This window comes from Chiloscyllium plagiosum, unplaced genomic scaffold (assembly GCF_037043375.1).
Source record: "Chiloscyllium plagiosum isolate Xiang-an unplaced genomic scaffold, Cpla_swu_hap1 HiC_scaffold_5, whole genome shotgun sequence".
NCBI lineage: Eukaryota > Metazoa > Chordata > Chondrichthyes > Orectolobiformes > Hemiscylliidae > Chiloscyllium > Chiloscyllium plagiosum.
Window position 1 is genome coordinate 54,337,783 of NW_028270143.1, and position 19,318 is coordinate 54,357,100.

A 19,318-nucleotide genomic window follows, 5' to 3' on the forward strand; every position below is an offset into this window, starting at 1 on the left:
GCAGTCTGCGTGTCCTGCAGGAATGCACACATTCTCCTGGTGGCAATCATGACACCTACATGTTCAGGCATTCGTGGGTGTCCAAATATTTCACTCTCCCACATGCCTTCAAGATTGGATTCTTGGTTATAAGAGCTACCCATCAAAGAGATGGTCATTAACTCCTATGGGCTTCTCTAGGACACATTTGCATATAGCAAAATCTAGACCCCATTCAGATTCGACATGATAAAGGGAAATTTACGTTCACACGATGCAAGGGCCAGGCAATGACTTTCTCCAGCAAGAGACAATCTAACCATCTTGACTTAACATTTAACGGCTTTTACTTTATTACCAACTTCCAGAAGGTTGCTACTGAGCAAACACAGGACTCTGATAACCTCTTTAAGGCCTTTGGGGAATCACTAATTAATTTCCCTGTGGAGCTCACTGAATATGAGTTCCCTTGGTATCAGGCAATGGCCTGCCCAGTCAGAACTCATCACCTGAGCCCTTTATCAAGCCTTTTATCAAAAAATAAATAAAACAAAGTAGACTGTGATTTACTGGTGGTAGTTAATAGATGGTGATTTTGTGATGGGGAAAAAGAAAATCATTCAGTTGTGTGTGATAGCATTTCTGGTTAGGAAAAAAAAAGAAATAAAAGCAGGCCCAGGATTGGGTCAGCAGAACTGTTTGTCCTGGGCCACAACTAGCCTAAGCAAATCATGAGTAGTGGCTCCATTTTAATGTTCAACAATAAATTATGCTTTCTGGTCGAGCTTCGAGTTATTACAAGGACCATCCATATAAATAATGTGACTTCAAGAGAAAGTCAGAGGCTGGGAATTCTATAGAAAAGCCTACCAAAACCTGGCCACCATCTACAAGGGACAAGTCAGAGTGTGATGGAATATTCTCCATTTGCCTGGATGAGTGCAGGGACATGAAGTCCCTTCATCCAAGTCATTCATACGATAGTATAAACCTGGGGGCTCAGCACTAATCCCTGTGGCATGCCAATCATTACTTCCTTTCTATCAAAAAGTGACCTATTTATGCCTATTTTCTGCTTCTTGTTAGCTCATCGATCCTCGTCCATGCCAATCTGTTACCCCCTACACAATGAGCTCAAGAAATTTGATGTCACTCAGACAAAGCAGCCCACACAATACATACCCCATCCACCTTGTACATCATTCACTCCCTTCACCACTGATAGGCAACAGTAGTGTGTACCATCAACAAGATTCATTGCAGCAATTCACCAAGGCTTCTTCAAACGCCCCTTCCAATTTTAATGACCTAGAAGGACACGAACAGCTAGTATGTATAAGCGCCATCACCTGCAAGCTCCCTTCCACTCTGACACTACACTTTGACTTGGAACTATGTAGCTATTCCTTCACTATTGCCAGGTCAAAATCCTGAAATATTCTTCCGAGCAGCATGGTGAGTGTTCCTACATCCCAAGCAGTGCAGTGGTTCAAGAGACACAGGCAGGGGAAAATTCTTCCTTACTTCTTGTTCTTGGCTATCAGTAACATGATCTGTTTTTTTGAGGGAAGGAGATAAAGGAGAACTGGTGGACATACTGTATTTAGATTTACATACGGCATTGGATAAGTTGCCATATCAAAAGTATTGTGGAAAATAAGCGCATTGTGTAGACAGTAATACATTGGCATGATTAGATGGTTGAGGCTGGCACGATGTCTCAGTGGTTAGCACTGCTGTCTCACAGCGCCTGGACCTGGGTTCGATTCCAGCCTCCACCTGTGTGGAGCTTACGCATTCTCCCTATGTCTGAATGGGATTCCTCCAGATGCTCCGGTCTCCTTCTACAGTCCAAACATTAGGTAGAGTGGCCATGTTAAAATTGCCCTTAGTGTCCAAAGATATATAGGCTAGGTGGATTAGCCATGGGAAATGCAGGGATAGGGCAGTGGGTTGGGTCTGGGTGCTCTTCAGAGGGTCGATATGGACTCAATAGTTTCCACACTATAGGCATTCTTTGATTCTGTGATCATCTAATGGGAAAGAGAATAGGCATAAATGGATCATTTACTGACAGGCAAGATGTAATGGTGAGTGTGCCACAGAGATCTGGGACCTCAGATTGCTACAATTCATGTCAATGGCTTCAATGAACAGATCAAATGTATGGTATTTAAGTTTGGCGATGACACAAAGATAGGGGAAAGTAAGTTGTAAAAAAGAAAGAAGACTTAAAAACTAATAAAAATAGGTGAAGTAATGTCTGGTAAAATTGTTCATTTTGTCAGGAAACAAAAAGTATATTCTCTGAACATTACAAGATAGCAGATTTCTGGGATACAATGGGGTCTAGGTCTCCTCATGCATGAATCACAGAAGATTCGTAAACAGATACAGAAAAACAAACAGAATGGAATTGTGTATTGTCAGGGAATTTGAATGCAAAACTAGGAAAATTATGCTTCAGTTATGCAGAATATTGTTGAAACAACATCTGAAATAGTGTGCACAGTACTGCCATCCTCATTTAAGAAATATATTGGAAGCACTTCATAGAAGGTTTGGTAGACTAATGAAGCTAGGTAGACTAATCCCACAGCAGTGTGGTCTCGGTGATGAGCTGGCGAGAATAAATTCCCGTCCAACTCTCCTGGTGACTGGGCAGAAACTCCCACTATCCAGGATATCCTGTCCTGTGCACACACTGTGTGAGCCAACATCCACAATAAGCAATGGCAGCTTCTTTTCCACACCCTGAAAAGAACCTGCTCTGAGCACAACTGGCACCAAAAGCCCTATTTGACATGAAGATCATCAACACTGACAGAACAGCCTTGGTCACATAATGGAAAGCTGTTCATAAAAGTCTGTTCAGTTACAATGACTGCAACAGTACATTTCAATCTTATTCCTATTTCTGCACTTGAGTTCATGCACACCTTGAAGCCACCTTTAGCTTCAGGATGCAGCATCAGGTCAGCATAAAGGAACATAATATAATAGGAGACATTAGCCCTTATTGTAAGGGACTGAAATATAAAATTAGGGAGGTTTGCTACAATGTGACAGGAGACTGGTAAGACCAATTTTGAGTATTAGGGAAACCATATCTGTACAGTTTTGGTCTCCTTACTTAAGGGACAAAAATATCTCTTTAAAGATATTTGTTCATGGAGTTATCCCAGGCTAGGTCAGCATTTATTGTCCATCCCTAAAGCACAAAAGGCAATTAAGAGTCAACCAGGAACAGGAGTAGCCATTTTGGCTCATTGGATTTGTTCTATCATTCAGTAATATCAGCACTGATCTGGTTGTGGCCTTAATGGTACTTTCTTGTCCGTCCTCCATAACATTGACTCCATGTTACTCAAACATCTTTCTAAGTCAGCCTTGAATATAATCAATGACGCATTTCCTCTGTTCTCTGGAATGATGGCATATTTCCTTCCCTAAAGTGAACCTGACAACCAACAATGCTAATAATGAAGCTTTATTGCACTAGATTTTTATTGAATTCAAATTCCATCATCTGCCATGGTGGAATTCAAACCCATATCCTCAGACTATTAGCCTCGGGTTCCAGATTACTAATCCAGGGACATTACCACCACAGCATCGCATCCCTCTAAGTTGGAAGCATTGCATTGAAAGTATTCAGTGAAATGTTACTGTGCTGATTTTAAGGATGCAGGAATTCTGTTTTGCAGGAAGACTGAGCGGGTTGGGCCTATACTCATTGGAGTTTAGAAGAATAAGAGGTTATCTTATTGAAAATATAAAATTCTAAGAGGGTGAAACATGATAAATGCTGAACAGACATTTCTTCTCATCAGGAAATCTAGATTTCCAGACAGAGTTTCAAAATAAAGGCTCTCCCAGTTTACTTGGAATTCAGGAGGAAAGCCTTATCTAAAAGGATTGTTTCTCTTTGGAATGCTGTTCCAGAGAACAGAGGAAATGGGGCATTGATTATATTCAAGGCTGACTTCGAAAGTTGTTTGAGTAACATGGAGTCAATGTTATGGAGGACGGACAAGAAAGCACCATTAAAGAAAGGCCACAACCAGATCAGCGCTGATATTACTGAATGATAGAGTAATCCCAATGAGCCAAAATGGTTCTCCTGTCCCTGGCTCTCATTATCTTATGAATCAGAAAAGAATATTTCTAGAATTCTCCCTGTTCCCATCCAGTTTCCACAAGTTTAAGTTTTAAAGAAAATCTTGAAAGATCTTTTACTCTCTGGATGTCTCATAGTGAGTATCTACAAATTATTTAATTTTGTAAATCATTGGTGTTCCAGAAGCAAATGGACCAAACCAGAACTACTTAATGAACCAAACTCATCGAGTTTGTGGTAGTAATGCAAGTGTGTAAAATGCAATGTGTTCCAAATTCACACGAGTCCAAGTTGTGGAATTCACTGCTCCACATTGCGGTGGATTCAAGAACACTGAATAAAATCTAAGGAGAAGATAGATGTTTAACTAGTAATGGGAGTTGAGTCCCAGCCCTGCTCCAATCCTAATTTCTCAGTACTCCCCACGGTAGGCTATTGCACAAAATACGGAGGCATGGGATTGAGGGTGATTTAGTGGTTTGGATCAGATATTGGCTAGCTGAAAGAAGACAGAGGGTGGTGGCTGATGGGATTAAAGTGGTGCTGAAAAAGCACAGCAGGTCAGGCAGCATCCAAGGAGCAGGAAAATCGACATTTCGGGCAAAAGCCATTCCAGGTTGATAGGGTTGTTAAGAAGGCATACGGTGTGTTAGCTTTTATTGGTAGAGAGATTGAGTTTCGGAGCCTTGTGGTCATGCTGCAGCTATACAAAATTCTGTTGTGGCCGCACTTGGGAGCATTGTGTACAGTTCTGGTCACCGCATTATAGGAAGGATGTGGAGGCTTTGGAAAGGGTTCAGAGGAGATTTACTAGGATGTTGCCTGGTATGGAGGGGAAGTCTTACAAGGAAAGGCTGAGGGACTTGAGGCTGTTTTCGTTAGAGAGAAGGTTGAGAGGTGACTTAACAGAGACATATAAGATAATCAGACGGTTAGATAGGGTGGACAGTGAGAGCCTTTTTCCTCGGATGGTGATGGCTAGCACGAGGGGACATAGCTTTAAATTGAAGAGTGATAAATATAGGACAGATATTGGGGTAGTTTCTTTACTCAGAGAGTAGGGGCATGGAACGGCCTGCCTGCAACAGGAGAGACTCACCATCTTTAAGGGCATTTAAATGGTCATTGGATAAACATATGGATGAAGATGGAATAGTGTAGGTTAGATGGGATTCAGATTGGTTTCACAGGTCGGCACAACATTGAGGGCTGAAGGGCCTGTACTGCGCTGTAGTGGTCTATGTTCTACAAGAGCAGATGTGTACTCCTGAAGCTTTATAAGGCTATGGTCATAACCGCAATTGGAATATTGTGAGCAGTTTTGGACCCCATATTTAAGGAGTGCTGTGTTGGCATTGGCATTGGGCCCAGAGGAGGTTTACAATAATGATCCAGGGGATGGAGGACTTATCAAGTAAGGAGTGATTGAGGACTAAGGGTCTGTACTCGCCACGATAGGCTTTTGTACAAAATACAGAGGCATGGGATTGAGGGTGATTTAGTGGTTTGGATCAGATATTGGCTAGCTGAAAGAAGACAGAGGGTGGTGGCTGATGGGATTAGAGTAGTGCTGGAAAAGCACAGCAGGTCAGTTGGATGAGAGGAATAATTTGATTGAAACTTACAGAATACTGAGAGATCTGGATAGAGTGAACGTGGAGAAGATGTTTCCACTAGTAGGAGAGATTAGGCCCTAAGGGCACAGTGAAGGGAAGGCTCTTTAGAACCGAGATGAGAAGTAATTTATTCAGAAGGTGGTTAATCAATAGAACTCATTGCCACAGAATTCTGTGAAAGCTAAGTTATTGTGTATTTAAGACAGAAATAGATAGGTTCTTGATTAGTAAGGGGATCAAGAGTTATGGGTCGTAGGCAGGGGAATGGGGTTGAGAAACATGTCAGTGAATGGTGGGATAGACTCAATGGCTTGAGTGGCCTAATTCTGCTCCTATATCTTATGGTCTTACAGTTTATAGCTTGTTGGAGTCACATGTCACATTGGCAAGAGGTGATTTACACATAAATCCTGCAAACATTTATTCCTGTACAATTTTGGATAGCTAACTTTTAGGATTTCATTTAGAGTGGGTTTTTTTCAAATATTTAAATAATTCTGATGTTTAACAACAGCTGCAGAACATTAAGTGATCACAAAATGACCTATTCAGCTTCTTCACCTTGAATTTAACATTTAACAGTGCTTTAATCAAAGGAGAGGAATAAACAGGCCACAGAATTTATGAATGTGCAGTTCTATCAGCAAGAGAATATGGACAAACTGATAGGAAATCTAGAGCTACAAGTCAGGATTAAATATTTTCATGTAGGGATCAACATTCTGCTAAGTAGCTAAAGCTTTTGGCTTTGAGAAGGACCCATTGCTCAACTATGTCTGACTCTGTTCAAATTGTCTTCCCATGTGTTGTTTTAAGGAGAGGTTGTGAAACATGCAGACTGCTGAAGTGACAGCATAGCCTGGCATCTGGCCCAGGCTGACGAACCAAGAACTCCCCTGTAGACATATTTAAAATTAGTCCACAACAGTATATTGAAAGTGTAATATTTATGTGGACCTGCTTCAACAATGACTGTCACACAGCGTGCTGTACGACAATGCTGCTGTCATCCCAGCCATTTGAGCAGCTGTCAGCTTCCATCTGTTTTCTCAAACACTCTCTCTCTCAGGCTGTCATTGAATTCCAGAGGACCCCCTGTCACACCTTCCATTATCCTTCAGTAAATCTAGATACTGAATATGGCCAGGCTGTTTAATGTAGATAGGTCGGTGCAGAATTGATGGGCCGAAGTATCTCTCCTGTGCTGCATCTCAATGACTATTCAGCTGCGCCAGCCAGCACAATCAAGCTCATATCTAATTCTAGGAAGGGTTAGCAAAAATACTCGCAGAACAGGCGAGGGAAGATTGGGCATGTCATCTGTTGCAAAGGCAGAATAAGATTGTAGCGGTAAGGACATCTCAGAGTATTGTGTCTGAACACAGCACCGAAATCTGACCACCACCCAGTTATAATAATCTCGACAATTATGGCATGCCAAGTCCACATGCTAAACAAAGTCATGTCCAGGCTTCTACCAGAATCCATTTGCTAAGTCCTGCAATGATGGCGATCTAGTGAAAGGGACAGGCCTGTGCACCTCGGAATCCTGAGTCAAGAATCTACAGACGGTGTCTTTGGGTAACAGTGTCTGTACTGACTAGTTCTTTTCACAATACTCCCCTGCTCACCTAAAATCGGGGCAGAGGCCAGAGATCGTGCCTTAAAAAGCAGACACTTCCTCTTGTTTGGGAAGTCACATGCCGCAGAATCACCATCTTTGTGGTCAAAGAGAGAAATCTCTAGATTTTGCAGCTTGGAATGTCAGAACGCGCATGGATAATCTCATGTTTAGTGACCATCTGGAAAGAAGAACAGCAGTTTTATTACGTGAACTGTCAAGACTCCAAATTGACATCACTGCCCTCAATGAGACCTGCCTCCCTGAGGATGGGCAGCTGCAGCTACATACACATCTTCCACTGGAAAGTAAAGGCTGATAGTCAGCCACGTGTCTAGGAAGTTGGTTTTATCATTCAGTAAAGGATCTTGGATGCACTGCACAATTCCCCAGAAACTCCCCATAAAAGGCTCATGACATTTCGGCAGCAGCTCAGCCATAAGTGAATGCACCACCACAGCCAGTGCCTGTGGTCTCACCCATGACTCTAATGAAGGTATTTTGGGAAGCGACCATACTAGCATTGATGATGTCCTCACGACATTCCAAAAGAAGGAAAGATCATCCCTTCTGGCGATCATTAATGCCTGGATTGCCCATGACTCTTGACATTTGGTGATGAACCATTAGAAAAATGGCGTGGGAGATGTCAATACAAATGGTGATCTCCAGCTGCAGTCAGCATGACCTTATTATAAGCAGAAGGACAGATACAAAACCACATGGAGGCATCTTAGATCAAAGACAGGCACCTCTTGGATTAAGTCATTGTTGAATCAAAAATCAGAATAATACACATATCACTTATTGCACGAGAGACTGATGCTTTCACAGCAAATCGTTGATTTGTTCAATTAGTGACGAACATCAAAGTCTCAGTTCCATTGAAGCCTGAATGAGAATGGAATTCCATGTACAGCTCACAGTCTCAGATCAGTGAGATCAGATAAAGTCAGCCATACTGGACTCCTGTGCCCAGACCATTCAGTTTGAGCCTCAGCAGAACTGGTTCGATAAAAACAATGCAGAAGTATGTGGCCTCCTGGAACAAAGCCAAGCGGTCTTCATTGCCTGCTAAAACAACCCAAGGCCAGAAGCCAAGAGGGCAGCACTCCAGCAGCTCAAGACTAAGCCAAAGATAAACTTATACGATAGAAAATAAGTACTGGAAGAGAAAGCCTGAGAGATCAAATAATGTCGAGATTGTGGTGCTGGAAAAGCACGGCAGGTCAGGCAGCATCTGAGGAGCAGGAGAATCGACGTTTCGGGCATAGGCCCTTCATCAGGAATGAGGCTTGTGGTCCGGGGAGCTGAGAGATAAATGGGAGGTGGGGTGGGGCTGGGGGCAGAAGCTGAGAATGCGATAGGTCTCTGGTGGGGGGAGAAGGTGATAGGTCGGAAACGAGGATGGAGCGGATGGATGGGAAAGGTGATGGACAGGTCAAGACGGAGGTGCCGAGTTGGAGGCTTGAGACTGGTATAAAGTGAGGGGGAGGGGAAATGAGGAAACTCTTGAAATCCACATTACTCCGGTGTAGTTGCAGGGTGCCACGGCGGAAGATGAGGCGTTCTTCCTCCAGTCATGGGATGGTTAGGGATAGGCAATGGAGGAGGCCCAGGACCTCCACCTCCTTAGTGAAGTGGGAGGGGGAGTTGAAGTGTTCAGCCACAGGGTGGTGGGGTTGATTGGTGCAGGTGTCCCAGAGATGTTCTCTGAAACAATCCACAAGTTGGCATCCTGCCTCCTCCATCGTCAAACCCTAACCACCCGACGCCCGGAGGAAGAATGCCTCATCTCCTGCCTTGGGTTCCTACAACCACACGGGATTAATGTGGATTTCACCAGTTTCCTCATTTCACCTCCCCCACCTTTTCCCAGTCCCAAGCCTCCAAGTCGGCACTGCCCTCTTGACCTGTCCATCGTCTTTCCCATCTATCCGCTCCACCCTCCTTTCCTACCTATCACCTTCTCCCCACCTTCATCTACCTCTGCATTCTCAGCTACCTTCCCCCAGCTCCACCCCCCTCCCATTTATCTCTCAGCACTCCCCGCCCACAAACCTCATTCCTGATTAAGGGCTTATGCCCGAAACGTCAATTCTCCTGCTCCTCGGATGCTGCCTGACCTGCTGTGCTTTCCCAGCAACGCACACTCAACTCTGATCTCCAGCATCTTCAGTCCTCACTTTCTCCTAGATCAAACAATGTGCTGACCATCACAACCTACAGTCCAAGTCTTATGGTCAAAATCCCCTTCAGTCAGAAGATAGTGGTTCTCTTCATAACTATGCCACCCACCAACGTTGAAAATAATATTTCCAATAACCCCTCAATTGTGAGGCCTCACTGCCAGCTAGTAGTCTATTCCCCAGTGATAGTAGCCACCAACAACAGGAAAGCTGAAACAAGTAATTGAAAATACAACAAAATTTGTGTTTCCAACAGTATCCCAACTGAGCTCTTCAAAGATGGCGAGCTTTTGCTCACATCAAACTTCCATGCATTCATCTATTGGTGAGGAAAAAAATGCTCCCTCTCACTTCAGGAATTCAACGTTTGTAACAATGATTTGAAGGTGCTGGTGTTGGACTGGGATGTACAAAGTTAAAAATCACACAGCACCAGGTTGCCTGACGACCACCTGATAAAGGAGCAGTGCTCCGAAAGCTAGTGCTTCCAAATAAACCTGTTGGACCATAACTTGGTGTTGTGTGATTTGTAACAATCTTCAAGAAAGGATCATAAGGCTTGAGAAACTTTCAAGTTATTTCCCTCACGTCCATAACAGGGAACCATGCTTGCTCTTAAATTTCTGTGGTTGAGGAAAACTCCGGGAGATGTTTTGGGGCATCAGACCTTCCAGAGAAATCTCTTGTCTGGCCTTCATTGCCAGACAAATCCAAACTAAATGTTAAGAACATCACCAGGGAATACATCAATTCATCAATTGAATCAAAGTATTGGACTCAGTAAGTCGTGAGGCTGTGTGGAGAGTGTTGCAAAGAGTGCTGTCTAAGAAACATTAGATTAGATTAGATTCCCTACAGTGAGCATGTGATACCAGGTTCAGGGATGTCTTAAAGCACTGCAGGGCAGTGTGGTACATGTCAGCAAAACATCATGGATTAAGGAAAATAAATGAGGTCCTGCAGCAATCGAGAGAGCTGGGTAGTTGATTAAAGAAAAAGATGACTAAAATTGTAATCTCCAGATTACTTCCCTTGCTACGCGCTACTGAGTAGCGAAGTAGGAAGATGGGTCAGATGAACGTGAGGCTAAAGGGATGGTGTAGGAGGAAGGGCTTCTTTTTTTTTGGAATCATGGGGACAGCTTCTGTACAAGCTGGACAGGTTGCACCTGAACTGGAATGGGTCCAATTGGAGGTTTGCTTGTGCTGCTGTAAGGTTTTCAACTGATTTGATGGCGGGGGGAGGGGGAGGGGGGTCGGAGGGCACAGAGTAGATATACAGTCAGGAACAAGATCCTATCAGATATGGAAGGAATGCAATGGCAGAGAAGACATCGGAGCTTGACTGGTAAAGCAGACGAAGAGTATTGATCAGCACAGGGGAATGATTATTGCAATCACTGAGACATGGTTGAAGGATGGACAGGATTGACAGCTCAACATTCCAGGGTATCGAATTTTCAGGCAGGAGTGGGGAGGGGGTAGTGAATTAAGGGGTGGGGGGGCTTTGCATTATTGAGAAAGGAAACCATCACTGAGGTAATGAGGGAGATGTCATAGGAAGGTCTTCAAATGAGGCCACCTGGGTAGAGCTTAGAAATAAAAAAGGGGTGATTACTTTTCTGAGGCCTTTCAACAGTCAGAAGGAAATAGAGGAGTCGATATGTAGGCAAATCACAGAAAGGTGTGAGAGAAACAGTTGTAGGAGACCTCAACTTTTGTAAGATAACTGGGATCACCATTGTGTGAAAGGATTAGATGGGGTAGAGTTTTTAAAGAGCATCCAGGCTAGCTTTTTGTGCCAGTACATAGATAACCCGACCAGAGATGGGGCAGTGTTAGACCAAATCCGAAGGAACAAAGACGGTCAAGTGGTTGAAGTTTCATTGGGCAAGCATTTCGGGGATAGTGACCATAACTCTAAGTTTCAAAGTCATTATGCAGAGGGATAAAGATAGTTCAAAAGTTAACTGTTTAAACTGGGGGAAAGCTGATTTCAATATCATTAGACAGGATGTGACAAACACAGCCTGGGAGCAGCTACCTGCAGGTAAGTCAACATTTGGAAAGGGGGAATCCTTTAAAAGTAGTATAGTGTGAATTCAGGGCCAGACTGTTCCTCTAAGGATGAAAGGCGAAGGGCAGCAAGTCCAGGAAACCCTGGATGAATACGGGTTATTGAGAGTTTGAAAAAGAGAAAGAAGGAAGCATATGTCAGATACAGCACATTAAAAACAGGGGAGCCCCTTCAAATGTACAGAGTGTGGGAGGTTGCTTAAAAAGGAAATCAGAGGGCAAAGGGGGGCCATGAAATATCTTTGGCAGATGGGATCAAGGAAAACCCCAAGGCTTTTTATAGCATACAGAGGAACCTCGATTATCCGGCATTTGATTATCCGAATATTGGATTATCTGGCAAGATCGCAAGGTCCCGATGCTCGGCTAAACTATGTTATCCAGCATTCGATTAACTGAACGAAAAACTCCCCGCCCGTGTCCTTCAGATAATCGAGGTTCCTCCGTATTAAGAATAAGAGGATTACCAGGGTAAGAGTGGGTCGATTAGGGAGAAACAGGGCAACCTGTGCCTGGAGCCAGTGGATGTGGTTGAGGTCTTAAATAAATACTTCACAGAGGAAAAAGATCTTGCAGCTGGGGTTATCAATTGGCAAGGGGAGGCTCTAGAACACATTTTAGATGTTTTAGCAGGCATAAAGGTGCATATATCCCCAATACTTGATGAAATATACTTCAGGCTGCTACCACAGGCAATGGAGGAGATTGCTGGGACCTTAGTGGACATATATAATACTACACTGGCTACAGGTGAAGTGTGAGATGACTGGAGGATAGGTAATTTGGTTCCTTTGTTGAAGAAGGGCAGTGGGGTTAGGCCGGGTAATTTCAGGCCAGTGTCAGTGGTAGGGAAATTATTGGAAAACATTCTGAAGGACAGGATTAATCAATACTTGGAAATGGAGGGATTGATCAGGGATAGTCAGCACAGATTTGTTAGAGGGAGATCCTGTCTGATGAATTTAATTGACTATTTGAAAAGGTGACTAAATATATTGATGAGGGTAGGGCAGTTGATGTGGTCTACATGGACTTCAGTAAGGCCTTTGACAAGGTCCAACATGGAATGCTTGTCCAAAAGGTAATAGCCCATGGGATCCAAGGCAGATTAGCAAACTGGGTCCAAAACTGGCGTCCAAATAGGAGGGAATTGAATTGAATTAGCTTTATTATCAAGGAGCATTGTGAAACGGTGATGGTGGGGAGTTGTTTTTGTAAATGGATGCCTGTAACCAGCAATATAACACAGGGATTTGTACTGGGACCTTTACTGTTTGCTCTATGCATTAGCAACTTTGATGAGAATATGGAAGGTTTAATTAGAAAGTTTGTAAATGACATGAAAATTGGTATTGTTATTGGTAATTAGAACGATGGTCTCAGGCTGCAGTCTGATATTAATCAGCTGATAAATTGGGCAGAGTAATTTACTCCCAATAAATGCGAGGTAGTCCATTTTGGGAGTTTGAATAAGGGAACAATTTGCGCAGTGAATGATTGGTCCCTAGGGAGTACTGAGAAACAAAGAGACTTTGGTATAAAAGTCTATCAATCCCTGAAGGTGTCAGCACAGGGAGACTGGGTGCTTAACCAGGCATATGGGATGTTTGCCTTCATTAGTCAGGGTGTAAAACATAGTAGCAAGGAAGTTTTGTTACAATTTTATAAAACATTGGTTAAGCCACAGATGGAATATTGTGTGCAGTTCTGGTTGCCACACTATCGGAGGGATGTGATTACACTGGAGAGGGAGCAGAGGAGATACTCCAGGATGTTGCCTGAGATGAAAAGTCTCAGTTATGAAGACAGACTGGATAGGCTAGGTTTGTTTACCCTGGAGCGGGGGAAGCTGCATGGGGAATCTGATTGAGGTAAACAAAACTATGAAGCATAGACAGAGTAGATCATGAGAATCTCTTGCCCATGGCAGATGCATCTAATACCAGAAGGCACATGTTTCAGGAGAGGAGCAATTGGCTTAGAGGAGACTTAAGAGAAACATCTTCATCCAAAGGGTGGGAGATATATGGAATCTGCTGCCTAAGAGGGTGGTAGAAGCACACACTCTCTCATATTTAAGAAGCATCTGGATGAGTGCTTAGAATGCCAGGGCATAGGAGGTTATGGACCAAGCGTAGGTAAATGAGATTAGTGTAGTTTGGCATTTGTTGGTGAAATAGACAAGGTGGGCCAAAGGACCTGTTTCTATGCTGTATGACTCTGTGACTCAGAAACATCAGTGGGAGATCTGAAGCAGTCACCTTCAAAATCCAGAGTCAAGATCAGAGTGGTGCTGGAAAAGCACAGCAGGTCAGGCAGCATCCGAGGTGCAGGAAAATCGACGTTTCGGGCAAAACCCCTTCATCAGGAAAGGACACAAGTGTCAAGCAAAGCTCTGAGATTGTCCCCACACTATTTATAATCGACCTGACAGTGACTATTCACTTCAATGATCAGATGCCCTTTGGTGAGTGTAGTAAGTACTGCCTGGATGGAAAATTCTTTAACCTTAATCACCTCCATACTAATGGTATAAAGTGCCCACCACAAACATGCAGTATTGCAGTATACTTTACGCCAGATTTGCAAGCTGCTTTTGAGTTCTTTAACTCTGTGTCCAAGAGACATGGACTGTCCTTAAATATTGCCAAACTAAGACTCATATTAACTCAGGCCTGGTCTGCCAAATATCTCACCTCCCATAAATGGTGAAAGAGAGATTCTGGAAGATGTTAAGCACTTTCTGTACTTTGGCAGCCACCTCTCTCAAAAGGTCACCATTGAAAAAGAGATTCAACACCAGGTTAGCAGTACCAGTTCAGCCTCCTAAAAACTCTAACTGTAAGTGTTCAACAATAAAAGTTCTGCAAGTCTCCAAAAGTCCAAGTGTTGTTGTCACGAAATGCCTATATTGCAGTGAGACATGGACCTTGTATCAGTGACACATAAGAGTGCTAAATTCCATCAGCAATGCATCTTTCGTATCCTCTAGATTCAAAGGGATGACTCTGAACAAACATTCATGATCTTCAAGCATTCAGGCAAGCCTCCTGCAAAGTGAACTATGATGGATGGGACACTTTGTCCAGGTGGCTGATAAACATTACCCCAGCCAGCCCTGGTTTCTCAACTCTCAAATAGCCAATGTTCAAGTACAGGACAGAGCAAACACTTCAAAAAACATTCTGATACTCCCTCAAGATGTGGTAGCATTGACACTACTCACTTGTCAGGGCTTCCTGCTAAATGTTCCAATAGTAAGAACTTGTCCATGGAACTGCATCATGCTTTGAGCCTAAATGCTTTAATGATAAGGTGGTGAAGTTTCAAGAAGGAAAGAAAAGGAAGCAAACCCTGGACTCTAAATCCCACCATGTCATGGGGCATCTTCCCCTATGTGCTCTGTGGCTGAGAATGATTCTGTTCAGTCACATTAATACCAATGGCAGAAACATGCAAATGTGGAGTGACAGCTGATAATGGACATTGATCAGTTACCAGGTCTGGATTTTATCTTTCCCCCGCCTTTAACTGGAAGACTGAAGTCTAGTTCAGCAACTTAGTCACCACCACTCTCACTGAGAGCAGCTATTTCATGAAAGAACTAGCTGCTGGATCTACAGTGCCTTCATTGCTGAGCAACATCGTTGCTAGACAAGAGCCGAGAGGCCTATCCTTTACTCTTAAATCAGAAACACACAGATACCAATCACATTATGGGAATTTTCCACAGCTCAACATCTGTAGGAAATATGTGCAAAACAGCAAAGATTACAAATCATAGCCAAATCTTAATCTCGACAGATCACTTTCCTACAGTACATGGGTATCCTATGATTCATTTGAGTTCAACTTCTCTCAGCTGTGTTCTCACAGAATTGAAGCTAATTCATTTAAACCATGTACAAAACCAAGTGATAATCCTCCATTTAATAACAAAGCAGCTCAGTTGTATATACTGAAAATTATTTAAAGCCACAACTGGAAACTAAAATCTTGAAAAATACATTGGAAAAGGGGGAAGAAGTCTGTAAACTTTACTTTTGAGCGCTCTCTCTCTCTCTCCTTGACAAGGTTAGCTTTCAGATGTTGGCCCTGTTTTCTGAGTTCAGTTAGTTGTTGGTGTCCTGGTTACAAACACTAATGTGCTGACTCGTTACTAAACCAATTTCTGAAAGATTCAGGCTTAGCATTTGCCCAGGTTGCCTCAAGCATTAAAACAACGGCTTCTCAGAATTAATTCATGTTTTATTCCTTATTACTGTCAAAAATTGTTCAATTCCTTTTTCATGGACTTGGTCGAATAGCCTAATGTAAATCACATTCCTGAGAAGTGGCTACAGGGTGAGTAGTTAGCCCAAGCCCATAATAGAACTAAAAGCTACGACTTTCACCATAATGGACAGCCTCTCCGAATCAAGGAGAAAGTAGGAGAAGTTGACAAAATGCATAACTTTCGTTCTGAACATGGCACTTCTCATTTTTGTGAGACTGAGCTCCTATCAAGCACATCTGTTTTACAAATGTAGCTGACTATTTAAGTTATCAACTGACTGCAGTAAGATTTGAGGGCTTAGAGGTGTAACACCCAAAGTACGTCGATTAAAACTTGGTGGATTCATTTCAATTAACAGGTTACCCCTTTGGAAAGGCAAGATGCCCATTTAGATCTAGTTCCAAAGCACATTTGAAGGTGGTAAGGTAGCTACTGCAACTCAGATGTCCTTTGTAACAGTTAAACATCACTATACATTAACCTACTACATTCACACTCACTTCAAATGTCAGCAGAGCCGTCAAATTTAATGCCAAAACTGTCAAAGCACCAGTTCAAATTGTCAACAGTTCATCTGAAAGTTTGCTGTAAAGGGGATGTGTCAAAAGCATCAAAAGACTTATTAAAAGGGATCTGTTATAGCATTCACCTGCTATTTCACTCAGTCTAATAAATTAAACAGAAAGGTCTCCATTGCTGCATGACTGATTCATACAACAATATATCTGCCATTTCTTTGACTATTAGATCTGATTATAGACTGTTTGATGTGAATAGGAATGGTAGGTGTAAGATGGAGGATGGTGGAACAGGAGCATTGGTTTGCATAAGGGGTGTAAATGGGCAGTGGGGTGATAGGTGGGCATAGGTCGACATGATGGGCATGAGGGGTCACGGATTGGAATGGAGGAGGCATGGTGAGTGTATGGGGAGGGCGAGTGGGTGTGTGAGATTAGGATTGGAGGGATTTTAATTTTTATTAAATTAAACTTCAACAGACAGCTATGCACCCAGAGATCCATATTCTCACTCTGGTGTTGCCCAGCCTTATTCACAGGAAACTCTACCACCCCAGAGGAACTATCTGACCTCTGGGTGGCTTTTACTCTAGTCGGGTTTGCAGAGCTGGGAAACATCCTGACCCTGCACTTCCAACCCAGCAGTGGAAATCCAAGTCGAAGGATTGAACAGTGACAATCACTGTCAGCAGGTGATCCAAGGCAGAAAAGCTCTGTTTGACAAACCTCCTAAGAGAAATAAAGAAATAAAGACTTTACCGTTCTACTTGTTAAGTGCTCTACCCTGGCCCAGGGGCCTGCTGGCCAGTACGAGTCCCCTTCACTGCACCGTTACTGCTGGAACAAGTCGTTACTCTTTAGTGTCATCTCGCCTCCACTGATATTCTCTGAGTCCTCGCCAGACTTTGCCAATGCAGCCGCCACCAATGCCACTGGGTACCATATCAGCCTGAAATTGGCTCTGCTGTTACCATGGGTCTGCTTCAGCCCTACCTTGTCAATGCACCCCGGTCTCATACTGGGCCCAAACTCACCTCTGCCGCTGACTCCATGAATCTGCACTGGACTCAGAGGCTGCCAGGAACCTAAGCTCACCTCTGCCACAGCAGGCATGAATGTTTTGAGTGTTTTAGGGGAAGATAAGCCCAATATTCCCATGCACTTTGTTACACATAAAACCTGCTTGACAGGTTGGCTGTGGATTACGAAGTGCAGCTTTTAAACAGCTGGTTAGCAATTAAAAGCCAATTAGGCTTGAGTCGAAAACATACAGCAATTCTTGGCACCGTGGAGACCTATGGGAAACAATGCTTCCTTTGATGGTGAAAATCTGGAAGCCTCACTTTTGCAAATATACCATAAGAACATGCATCTGCAGAGCGCTCTCCACAGAAATATCCAAATCAAGTTGCATCAATGAGACAATCCAGTCTCAAAGGTTCCTGAAACCTGGCTGCAAGTGTGAATGTTTGCTGGTACCAGCTAAGGCCGAATATGCTGTTCAATGTTACCCAAATTTCTTTTTGTGCAAGTCAAGGATGTGGTATATTTCCAAATGCAACATCCACACTTTGCTGCGGGCGGTATTTCTAGCATATTATAGCTGGCCACATTTCCAAACTCAAACCTAATTGAAATATTAAAAACACATCAAAGCTTTCCTTAAGGGAGATCCAAGATGGCGGCGATCCAGCAAGTCTGAGTCTGTAGTACTCCACCCAAAACTCGGGCAAAGTGGGCTACCCGCCTCCACTACACCTTCCAAACCATTCAAAATGGCTTTTACCTAATTTATTTAGTTATTCAGCATCTAGCGTGAGTAGTTTGGTGCAGTACTAAAATGACTAAAGGAAAGAATGCCCGTAGCTCGCAGCAGGCAGGATCCCCTCCCCCACCCCCTCCAGCAGCAGCAGAGACGTCCACGGCCGCCTCGGGGGACTTACCTATGTTGGTGAGCCTGTTCTCTTTATTTAACAAGCTGCAGGAGAAGATCAACGTCTTCATAGAGGAATCCAGGTCCAAATGGGAATCATTCTCGGTCGTGCTTTTCGGCCGCATTGCAAAACCACGACCGAGATATTGAAAAAATCGAACATCGCATTGGAGGGGCGGAGCTAAAGGCCGCGAACTCGGAAGTTGCTGCAGAGTCGGCCGTGGGCCGGGTCCTGACGCTCGAACAACAAGTCCGGGCCTTAGAAGAACACATCGATGACCTCGAGAATCGAGGTCGCCGAACAAATATTCGTTTGCTGGGCCTTCCTGAACGGGAAGTGGAAGGCCAGCTTGCAGTGGCTCCCTCAGATATTGAAGCTGGAGTCTGGGTCAGGCCAGGTGGAGGTAGAGTGGGCCCACCGGGTTGCTATACGCAGGCCCAGGTTGGACTAGCGCCCCTGCACGGTCCTGTTCCGGCTTCAGTGTTACAGAGAGAAGCAAATGCTTATGGAAGCCTCCAGAACCCTCTGGAAGGATCCCCAAGCCATGATATATAAGAGATCTAGGATTATGCTGTTCCAGGATTTCTCCCCAGCTTTGGCCCGCAAGAGGAGAGTGTTTGATGAAACGAAGAAGGGACTTAAACATCCAGTATTTCTTGCGTTATCCAGTGACGCTGCGCTTAGGCATAAAGGATCCGTCTATAACTGGATTGCCGGTGAAGGCCAAAGAATTTTTGGATGCTCTTAAATAGACTGTAAGAATGAATCCGTGTGGTCAATGAGGCTGTTTTGCTCCCCCCACCCCCCTCCCCTGGTATACCCTTTCTTTTCTTATTATTTCCTTTATTGTTTAATATCGTATCCGGGGGGGTAGGGAGGGGGGCTTATTTGCTCTCCAGTATGTGATTTCCTTTTTATTTATATAAGACGAGCGATTTGGTTGATTCGTGTGGGGGAGGGTGTTTGCTCTGTTCTACCTCATTCCTTTCT

At 43.7% G+C, this 19,318-nt stretch overlaps 1 protein-coding gene across 1 annotated transcript in view; it reads right to left on the reverse strand.

Moving 5' to 3' along the window:
- The window catches only part of glipr2l (GLI pathogenesis-related 2, like), a 64,467-nt gene that overhangs the window by 17,097 nt on the left and 28,052 nt on the right, over positions 1–19,318 (reverse strand). The gene's annotated exons all lie outside the window — the stretch shown is intronic.